Below are 11,960 nucleotides of genomic sequence, written 5' to 3'. Positions count from 1 at the left end.
CCACTCAGGTAATTCACCTTTAGGCCAATGGTGACTTTAAAACATTTAGAGTTTAATCAAATCAAATCAAGTTTTAATGGTCACATACACATGGTTAGCAGATGTTATTGCGAGTGTAGCGAAATGCTTATGCTTCTAGATCCGACAGTGCAGCAGTATCTAACAGGTAATATCTAACAATTCCACAACAAAACCTAATACACACAATCTAGTAAAGGAATGGGATAAGATTATATAAGTATAAAATATATGGATGAGCAGTGACAGAGCGGCTAAGATGCAATAGATAATAAATAATAGATAGTGAAGGATACAGTACACATTATATACATATGAGATGAGTAATGCGAGATTGGTGGCATTATTAAAGTGACTAGTGTTCGGTGGCACTGTATTGTCCTCAAAGCACGCAAAGAAGTTGTTTAATTTGTCTGGAAGCAAGACGTCGATGTCCGCGACAGGACTGGTTTTCTTTTTGTAATCCGTGATTGTCTGTAGACCCTGCCACATACGTCTTGTGTTTGAGGCTTTGAATTGCGACTCCACTTTGTCTCTATACTGACACTTAGCTTGTTTGATTGCCTTAATAACTACACTGTTTGTATTCGGCCATATTTCCAGTCTCCTTGCCATGATTAAATGCGGTGGTACGTGCTTTCAGTTTTGCGCGAAGGCTGCCATCAATCCATGGTTTCTGGTTAGGGAAGGTTTTAATAGTCACAGTGAGTACAACATCTCAAATCAAATGTATTTGTCACATACACATGGTTAGCAGATGTTAATGCAAGTGTAGCGAAATGCTTGTGCTTCTAGTTCCGAACATGCAGTAATATCTAACAAGTAATATAACCTAACAATTTCACAATAACTACCTTATACACACAAGTGTAAAGGAATGAATAAGAATATGTACATAAAAATATATAAATGAGTGATGGCCAAACGGCATAGGCAAGATGCAGTAGATGGTGTAGAGTACAGTATATACATATGAGATGAGTAATGTGATGTGGCTAGTAATACATTTATTACATTACATTTTGTATTATTAAAGTGACTGGAGTTGAGTCAGTATGTTGGCAGCAGCCACTCAATGTTAGTGATGGCTGTTTAACAGTCCGATGGCCTTGAGATAGAAGCTGTTTTTCAGTCTCTTGGTCCCTGCTTTGATGCACCTGTACTGACCTCGCCTTCTGGATGATAGCGGGGTGAACAGGCAGTGGCTCGGGTTGTTGTTTGTTGTTGGTTGTTGTCCTTGATGATCTTTTTGGCCTTCCTGTGACATCGGGTGGTGTAGGTGTCCTGGAGGGTAGGTAGTTTGCCCCCGGTGATGCGTTGTGTTTTCCACCAGACACTGAGAGATGAATTCACCTTTCAGCAGGACAATAGCCTAAAATACAAGGCCAAATCTACACTGGAGTTGCACCCCAAGAAGACAGTGATTGCTCCTGAGTGGCCGAGTTACAGTTTTTACTTAAATCTACTTGAAAATCTATGGTAAAACCTGAAAAGGGTTGTCTAGCAGTGATCAACAACCAATTTGACAGAGTTTGAATTTTAAAAAAATAATTATGGGCAAATGTTGCACAATCCAGGTATGGAATGCTCTTAGAGACTTACCATGAAAGACTCACCGCTGTAATCTCTGCCAAAGGTACTTCTACAAAGTAATGATTCAGGGGTTTGAATACTTATGTAAATTAGATGTTTCTGTATTTAATTTTCAATAAATTAGCAACAAAATATAGAAACATGTTTTCACTTTGTCATTGTGGGGTATCGTGTGTAGATGGGTGAGGAAAAAAAACATGTTAATCCACTTTGAATTCAGGCTGTAACACAACTAATGTGGAATAAGTCAAGGGGTATGAATACTTTCTGAAGGCACTGTATATATAACGACATATTTGTTGTTTTATGTACAATATATATACTTGTACAGACTACACCTAATAGAATTTCACTGAGTTCAATTATATTTAGGGGTGGCAGGTAGCCTAGATGTTAAGAGTGTTGTGCCAGCAACCGTCAGGTTGCGTCCCTGAGCCAGCTTGGTGAAAAATATGTTGATGTGCCCTTGAGCAAGGCACTTAAGCCACATTTTTCCTGTAAGTCACTTTGGATAAGAGCAATTGCTAAATGACTAAAATATGAATTAAATGTATTTGCTTTCATTCAAATTCGAATTGCAATTCTGTATCCTGTTTACCCATTCAATTAAAATGAGATTCAATTCATTGGAATTCATGAGGCATTCTCAATTAAATTCTGAATTCTGAATTGAGCCCAGCCCTGATTTCCAGTGTGTCTCTGGTTCATCCTGTTCACAGTCAATGGTCTGGGAGATACTCTTCTTGGTGTAGCTGTATGTCATCAATGTCTCTGTTTGAGACATTTGTGCCCCAGGGAACCAATGATATCAGTGAAACGTTGCTGCTGCATCACTAAGCCCTGCATTCCAGGTCAGACTAGATAGAACTCAACACAAGAGAACGTGATCTTATATAGAGACCATCTGCTCAGTCTGGCAACATTATACACTAAATGGGCCTCAGCTTTATTGCTGTAGATGTTGTGACAATTAATTTATTTTTAAATTTACTCAACTGTCAGACACATTTTAATCATTAAGGCAACATTAAGACAGGACTATATGTAGAGTCCCTTTGCATCACAGGGCGAGTGTTAATGAGAACCCCTCCTCCACCCCCACACTGTCATGGCTCCACCTGTCACCAGATGGCGGCAGAGACCGTCCTAGAGACATCAACGACACTCAGGTGTGTCCTATTTACTCATTATGATTTCCCTGTTAAAAAACGTGTGTTTTCTGTTGTCCTGTGCAGAATTTTGAATTGTTTACCATGTGCGGTCGTTTCCTGAATACGTTTTTGAGACTTAGTGGTTGTTTTTTCAAGTGTACTGTGATCCTGCGGCTACAGTTTCTCAGTAAAGTATTATGTTTATCCTTAACCACTGATTCCTCGTCTGGTCTCTTCTCTGCACCTGGGTCCAACCTTACCACGTCACATACACACACCACCAGCCCGCTCCAATCAAATCAAATTACATTTTATTTGTCACATGCTTCTTAAACAACAGGTGTAGACTAACAGTGAAATGCTTATTTATTGGCCCTTCCCAACAATGCAGAGAAGGAAAAAAATATAGAAAAAGAATAACGCAAGTAATAAATACACACTGACTAACGATAACTTGGCTATATACACGGGGTACCAGTACCGAGTCAATGTGCAGGGGTACGAGGTAATTGAGGTAGATATGTACATACAGTGCCTTCGGAAAGTATTCAGACACCTTGACTTTTGGATAAAATAAAATAAAAATCCCTCAAAAATCTTCACACAATACCCTATAATTACAAATCGAAAACTGGTTTTTAGACATTTTTTCAAATGTATAAAAAACAACAACAGAAATACCTTATTTACATAATTATTCAGACCCTTTGCTATGACACTCAAAATTGAGCTCAGGTGCATATTTTTTCCATTGATCATCCTTGAAGTTTCTACAACTTGATTGAAGTCCACCTGTGGTAAATTGTATTGATTGGACATGATTTGGAAAAGCACACGCCTATTTATATAATGACCCACAGTTGACAGTGCATGTCAGAGCAAAAACCAAGCCATGAGGTCAAATGAATTGTCCATAGAGCTCCGAGACAGGATTGTGTCGAGGCAGTGATCTGGGGAAGGGTACCAAAACATTTCTGCAGCGTATACACTGTGCCTTCAGAAAGTATTCATATCCCTTGACTTATTATGCAAACAGGATGCATGTTTTGAAATAATTTTAGTCTGTACAGGCTTCCTTCTTTTCACTCTGTCAATTAGGTTAGTATTGTGGAGTTCTGCTATCACTGCAATTATACACTGCAACTATTTTAAAGTCACTATTGGCCTCATGGTGAAATCCCTGAGCGGTTTCCTTCATCTCCAGCAACTAAGTTAGGAAGGATGCCTGCATTTTTGTAGTGACTGGGTGTATTGATACACCATCCAAAGTGTAATTAATAACTACACCATGCTCAAAGGGATATTCAATGTCTGCTTTTGCTTCTACTGATCTACCAATAGGTGCCCTTCTTTGCAAGGCATTGGAAAACCTCCCTGGTCTTTGTGGTTGAATCTGTGTTTAAAATGTACTGATCAACTGAGGGCCGTTAAAGATAATTGTATGTGTGGGGTACAGAGATGAGTTAGTCATGAAAAAATCTGGTTAAACACAGTCCAAGCTACTTATTATATGACTTGTTAAGCAAATTTTTACTCCTGAACGTATTTAGGCTTGCTGTAACAAAGGGGTTGAATACTTATTGACTCATGACATTTCAGCTTTTCATTGTTTATTCATTTGTGAAAATGTCCAATTTCACTGTAGCACTAATTTGAGATGTGTCACGCGGGACTAGGTGGGTGAAGGAATCAGACGCAGAGAGTTCCAATTGCGAAAAGTGCTCCTTTACTATAGCACATAAAAAATGAATAAGCCCAAACATACAGGGCGCAGCGAACAACTTGAATAACCCAAAACACAGGGTGCCAAGTAATTAGAAAAATAAATACACCTCTACCTAAAACACACACACGTAACATAAAGACAATCCCGCACAAAACAAGGGCAGGTCTACCTACTACATATAGGGAAGCTCATTAACCGAAAACAGAAACACAGGTGAAACTAATAAGACAAAACAAACAGACAAACGAAAAAGGGATCGGTGGCGGCTAGTAGGACGGTGACGACGACCGCCGAGCACCGCCTGAACAGGCAGGGGAGCCAACTTCGGCGGAAGTCGTGACAAGATGGCAGGTTGAAACATATACACTTCGCATTGTCATAACACGCATGCCTTCTCTCTCTCTCTCTCTCTCTCTCACACACACACACACACACACACACACACACACACACACACACACACACACACACACACACACACACACACACACACACACACACACACACACACACACACACACACACACACACACTTACACCCTGTGTGACACATATTAATGAGAGTGGATGTGGGTCATCATACTAATACAGTACATGGAAAGAAGGAGTAACGACCACCGCTTTCTTTGACATTATCTGGAGAGAAACCGTGTTGATAATGCTGGAATTTAATTGCTGGTACTGTACAGTAGGTTACAGTAGGTTTTTATACATTCAATTTACTCTGCACATACTGTAATGTCTGCATGTGTGAATGAAAAAGATACAAAAAGAAGAGAGGGGTGGAGAAAGAGAGGCGTCTCCGAGAGGTGATTCCTCATATCAGGACTAAATTCATTTATCACAGAGCCAGCCAGTAAGCTATAAGCACCATCCATCACAATAGCCTCCAGTAAAGGTTACAGTGCTTTTCCCTGGCTGCTGCCGTATAGTAGTATAGCTACTGTAGCTACAGTACCTTATTCCTCGCAGAGAGAATAGCCAAGGGCAATGCAGGTCAATTAGACAGACTAAAAGGAGCGTTAGATGAGCTGACAAAACCTCTAGGCTGCATTTCTTTCTCCTCCTTCTGCCATCCTGTTCACTGCAACATGGTTTCTTTCCCAAGCGCTTGTTTTGGGCCTGAACTGAGGGCAGACCTGTCCAGAGTAGTGATAGTTTTATTAGAAGTTTTCAGGTTGGGGGCTTTGAAAGACCTTGACATTCCTCTGGAATTGTACTGTGCATCCCTATGTGTGCTGCTCCAATAGCTTCACTTCCTTCATTACCATTTCAGTGACATTAAATAGCAAAAAAACAAAACAATTTGGGGGCATCGAGTAATATACATTTTAAACTGTTACTTTTTATGTCAAATTGTTTTGTATGTTTTAATTTTAGAGGAGAATGGGGTAAGTTGAGCCATTTTTTTAACGTCCAGCATCGCTCCGTCAAGGGAAATATAATATTATTTCTAACAAAGATACATACTGTATATTTCAGGATGTTGTGTATCCCTGGAGATAATCGGAATTCATGTAAACAATACAGTTTTGAAAACATAGCTTGTCCAAAAACAAGTGGTCTCTTGGCATAACTTAATAAATTGAGCCGCGGGATAGGGTAAGTTAATAAGCAGCCTACAAATTTCTGTACTGAGTGAAATATTACCACTACTTTTTTCAAACCATGTTTATCTTTATTTCCCAAACACAACTCAACACAATCACTTTTACCTCATATCGAAGTACGCCTGGGAAGAAAACACTTCAATTTGCTCTTGTCAATGGCTCAACCATTGACCTAACTTACCCCATGGCCATTAGCTCTACTTACCCCCCCAAAAACATTTTGACCATATTAGCCCACACAGCTACGAGGATGCAGTTTCATGCTAGGTTTAGGACCTCAATAAAAGCTTACAGTGTATAGAGACCCCAACTGATGTATATAACAATCTTAAAATGATCTACTTTGGTTTTAATACAAGAATCATGAAACTTCTAACAAAATAAATGTATTTGACTTGAAAATCTTTTTTTTTTTTTACCTGACTTGCTTACCACTTTTTCCATGTGGTTTCTTCACAGACTCTTATTAAATATGTATTACAATTATACATTATGTGTATGGTTTCCTAGAAACAAGGCTGGCTCAACTTACCCCTTTGGCTGAACTTACCTGACTCTCCCCTACTGTCACACTCTGGCCTTTGTTATATTGATTTTCTTTATTAGTTTAGTTAGGTCAGGGTGTGACATGGGATGTTTGTGTGTTTTTGTCTAGTTTAGGGTGTGTGTATTGTTTAGGGGGTTTTGTAGTATGTATGGGGTTGTGTTCAGTGTAGGTGTTTAGGAAAGTCTATGGTTGCCTGATTTGGTTCTCAATCAGAGACAGCTGTTTATTGTTGTCTCTGATTGGGTGCCATATTTAAGGCAGCCATAGGCTTTAGGTGTTTGTGGGTAATTGTCTATGTTGAACGTTTGTAGCTTGTGTGTGCACTAACGTTTGTAGCTTCACTGTTGTTTTGTTTTGTAAAAGTGTTCGTTTCGTCATCTCTAATAAAAGAAGATGTCCTCATATCCCGCTGCGCCTTGGTCCGCTTATTATGACGATCGTGACACCTACACCCCATTTGTAAATGTCAGTTATGTTTAACTCTTGAGGTTTTATCTTTACAGGGTGGAGGAAACAAACATTATTCATCAGTTAATCAGCTGCCTAAGAAAATATAGTTGGAAAATAAAAGCGACCTAACTATGTTGTTTTGCTTTACAAACAGTCAATCTGGATCAACTTTTAGTGTGTGTGTGTATCACAATGGAGGCATACAGCAGGTAACAAAATAAAAAATGGGCTCAATGTCTGTCATAGGAAAAACAAGTGTTGATGTTTTGTGTCATCTCCATTCAATTGATGAAAACAATGAAGGACGGGTGTGAAAAATTACTGCATAGGTCAAAGGCTTCTTCTTTTGTTTACAAAAGGAAGTTCAGGCTAGATGCACTGTATGATTTCCCTAAACCTTAAACCACTTTCAGATTTAGAGAGTCTTTAGAATCAAACGGTTGCTGTTACAATCTATTGTTCAGTGTTCAACCTTTCACATTGGAACATTTACAAAATTGCTATAGCTGCAGAGCCCTCCCACAAATAACCTTTTCCCACCAATTTTCCTCAGCTGTTTTCTGTCATTGTTTCACTACAGGCGTTGCCACAGTGTAATTGAGTAGATATTGGTACTTTATTGCTGAGCTGAGCCATTATCAGGAAGTCTACTTCTTATTGCTATAGTACAGTGCAATAATGAGTTATTAATCCGTCTTGGGTTTGTGCAGCCCTTCCCTTACTGCTCACAAAAAAAGCTTTTCCCGCCACTTTCTCTCTCTGTGACAAAAGTTCAAACTGTGAATTTCTGTGCCGGTGATACAGTCCTACAGGCCTCACCCTGAGAAGCCCTATCTGTCTCTCAGTCCCTCCTTATCTGTCTCTCAGTCCCCCCCTCTCTCCTATCTCTTTCCTTCCTTCTCTCTCTCTCTCTCTCCTTCTCACTTCCTCGTGGAGTTTCCTCCACCTCTCTCTCTCTCTCTCTCTCTCAAAAAGGCCCATGTATGGTCAAGTACTTATACAGGCTGGATGGGAGGAGGAGGGGAGGAAAAGAAGGCTAGCTGTATCGGAGTAGGCCCCAGTGACCAAATTAACTTTAGAACAAGTATTTACTCAAAGGAGGAGTGAGGAAGGCAAAAGATGAAGGAGTGTACTGCAGATGAGAGACAGAGATAGACAAGCTACATCTGTCCTCGTGAGATTCACGTCACATCACAACAATGTCTATGCATGTGTGTACAGTAGGATGCATTCACTTGAATAAGGTTACCTTACTATACAACTATCTTTGACCAACTGTGCTGAAGTGAGTAAACAAAAGGCTACCATCACATAACAATACAGTAGGCCTACACACACACACACATACATACACACATGCTTTCTTTCATTGTGCCCCGTCCCGTCCCCAGGTAGATAAGGCACGGTTCTCTATTTAGAAAGCCTTCTTTCTCCCCACTCTATGTTAGAGTAAGCTCATTTTCACAGGAAATCAGAAGTGTCATGGTTTTACTCTTATCAGGAAAACAAGACTTGTATGGACATGAGTGAAACTACAGCACACATTCCTCTCACTCCCACCCCACTCCACTCCCTCTCTGTCACTCACACACTCTCTCTGTCCCCCTCTCTCTCTCTTCATCTCCTTCCCTCCCTTTCTCTCTCTGTCTATCTCTTTCTCTGTCCAGTACTGGGGTTTGAGGCTGAACCGTAACATTCTTCTGCAGTGTTCATCCATCAACTTGTCTCTGTCCGTATCTCAAACCAGTAAAGATTCTGCAAATAACTCATCATGAATACATTGTGAGTGTATGTGTGTGTGTCTGTGCAAGTGAAAGAGCTGCCCTTCTTGTTCAGTAGAGTTGATAAAGTTGTAAAGGTCACCTTTGTCATGACTACCAATGGGGTTTCAGCCCCTGACAGTGCAAAGAGTATTTTTAACACAACTGTAGCACCTTGATAGTTTTACTTAGCAGGACTATTAATAAGCCTGGGAAGGACATACTTCATAAACCATGTCCCATGGTCCTTGTGAGTGATTGAGCTTACCCTTGGACTAAACACCTCCCTCTGCAACTGGATCCTGGACTTCCTGACGGGCCACCCCCAGGTGGTAAGGGAAGGTAACAACACATCCGCCACGCTGATCCTCAACACAGGGGCCCCTAAGGGGTGCGTGCTCAGTCCCCTCCTGTACTCCCTGTTCACTCATGACTGCACGGCCAGGCACGACTCCAACACCATCATTAAGTTTGCCGATGACACAACAGTGGTAGGCCTGATCACTGACAACGACGAGACAGCCTATAGGGAGGAGGTCAGAGACCTGGCCGTGTGGTGCCAGGACAACAACCTCTCCCTCAACGTGATCAAGACAAAGGAGATGATTGTGGACTACAGGAAAAAGAGGACCGAGCACGCCCCGGTGCTGCAGTGGAGCAGGTTGAGAGCTTCAAGTTCCTTGGTGTCCACATCACCAACAAACTAACATGGTCCAAGCACGCCAAGACAGTAGTGAAGAGGGCACGACAAAACCTATTCCCCCTCAGGAGACTGAAAAGATTTGGCATGGGTCCTCAGATCCTCAAAAGGTTCTACAGCTGCACCATCGACAGCATCCTAACTGGTTGCATCACTGCCTGGTATGGCAACTGCTCAGCCTCCGACCGCAAAGGCACTACAGAGGGTAGTGCGAACGGCCCAGTACATCACTGGGGCCAAGCTTTCTGCCATCCAGGACCTCTATACCAGGCGGTGTCAGAGGAAGACCCTAAAAATTGTCAAAGACAATGCATGTTAACATCAGAAGCCTCCTCCCTAAGTTTGTTTTACTCACTGCTTTAGCAGCTCCGCCAACCCTGATGTCCTTGCCGTGTCTAAATCCTGGCTTGGGAAGGCCACCAAACATTCGGAGATTTCCATCCCCAACTACACTATTTTCCGTCAAGATAGAACTGCCAAAGGGGGAGGAGTTGCAATCTACTGCAGAGATATCCTGCAAAGTTCTGTCATACTTTCCAGGTCTATGCCCAAACAGTTAGAGCTTCTAATTTAAAAATGAATCTCTCCAGAAATAAGTCTCTCACTGTTGCCGCCTGTTATAAACCCCCCTCAGCTCCCAGCTGTGCCCTGGACACCATATGTGAATTGATTGCCCCCCATCTATCTTCAGAGTTTGTTCTTTTAGGTGACCTAAACTGGGATATGCTTAACACCCCGGCAGTCCTACAATCTAAGATAGATGCCCTCAATCTCACACAAATTATCAAGGAACCCACCAGGTACAACCCAAAATCCATAAACATGGGCACCCTCATAGATATTATCCTGACCAACTTGCCCTACAAATACACCGCTGCTGTTTTCAATCAGGATCTCAGCGATCACTGCCTCATTGCCTGCATCCTCTATGGGTCCGTGGTCAAACGACCACCCCTCATCACTGTCAAACGCTCCCTAAAACACTTCTGCGAGCAGGCCTTTCTAATCGACCTGGCCCGGGTATCCTGGAAGGATATTGACCTCATCCAGTCAGTAGAGGATGCCTGGTCGTTCTTTAAAAGTAATTTCCTCACCATCTTATATAAGCATGCCCCTTTCAAAAAATGTAGAACTAAGAACAGATATGGCCCTTGGTTCACTCCAGACCTGACTGCACTCGACCAGCACAAAAACATCCTGTGGCAGACTGCACTAACATCGAATAGTCCCCGCGATATGCAACTTTTCAGGGAAGTCAGGAACCAATACACGCAATCAGTTTCTCTACGGCTGGCCATGCTTTCCTCCTGGCTAACCCAACCCCGGCCAACAGCTCCGCACCCCCCGCAGCTACTTGCCCAAGCCTCCCCAGCTTCTCCTTCACCCTAATCCAGATAGCAGATGTTCTGAAAGAGCTGCAAAACCTGGACCCCATACAATTCAGCTGGGCTAGACAATCTGGACCCTCTCTTTCAAAAATTATCCGCCGCCATTGTTGTAACCTCTATTACCAGTCTGTTCAACCTCTCGTATCGTCCGAGATCCCTAAAGATTGGAAAGCTGCCGCGGTCATCCCCCTCTTCAAAGGGGGTGACACTCTAGACCCAAACTGTTACAGACCTATATCCATCCTGCCCTGCCTTTCTAAAGTATTCAAAAGCCAAGTTAACATACAGATCACTGACCATTTCGAATTCCACCGTACCTTCTCCGCTGTGCAATCCAGTTTCCGAGCTGGTCACGGGTGCACCTCAACTCCAGTGTTAATTTGCCAAATTGTAATTATTTCGCTACTATGGCCTATTCATTGCCTTACCTCCTCACGCCATTTGCACACACTGTATATAGACTTTTTCTATTGTGTTATTGATTGTATATTTGTTTATTCCATGTGTAACTCTGTGTTGTTGTTTGTGTCGCACTGCTTTGCTTTATCTTGGCCAGGTCACAGTTGTAAATGAGAACTTGTTCCCAACTGGCCTACCTGGTTAAATAAAGGTGAAATAAAAAAATAAAACAGGAAAGGAAGACCCTCTGCTGCAGAGGATAAGTTCATTAGAGTTGACTGCACCTCAGATTGCAGCCCAAATAAATGCTTCACAGAGTTCAAGTAACAGACACATCTCAACATCAACTGTTCAGAGGAGACTGCGTGAATCAGGCCTTCATGGTCAAATTGCTGCAAAGAAACCACTACTTAAGTACACCAATAATAAGAAGAGACTTTCTTGGAACAAGAAACACGAGCAATGAACATTAGACAGGTGGAAATATGTCCTTTGGTCTGATGAGTCCAAATTTAAGATTTTTGGTTCCAACTGCTGCGTCTTTGTGAGACGCAGAGTAGGTGAATGGATGATTTCCGCATTTGTGATTCCCACCATGAAGCATGGAGGAGTGAATTG

This window comes from Salvelinus namaycush, chromosome 8 (assembly GCF_016432855.1).
Source record: "Salvelinus namaycush isolate Seneca chromosome 8, SaNama_1.0, whole genome shotgun sequence".
NCBI lineage: Eukaryota > Metazoa > Chordata > Actinopteri > Salmoniformes > Salmonidae > Salvelinus > Salvelinus namaycush.
The sequence above is the reverse complement of the archived record's forward strand: the minus strand, read 5'-3'. Positions refer to the sequence as shown.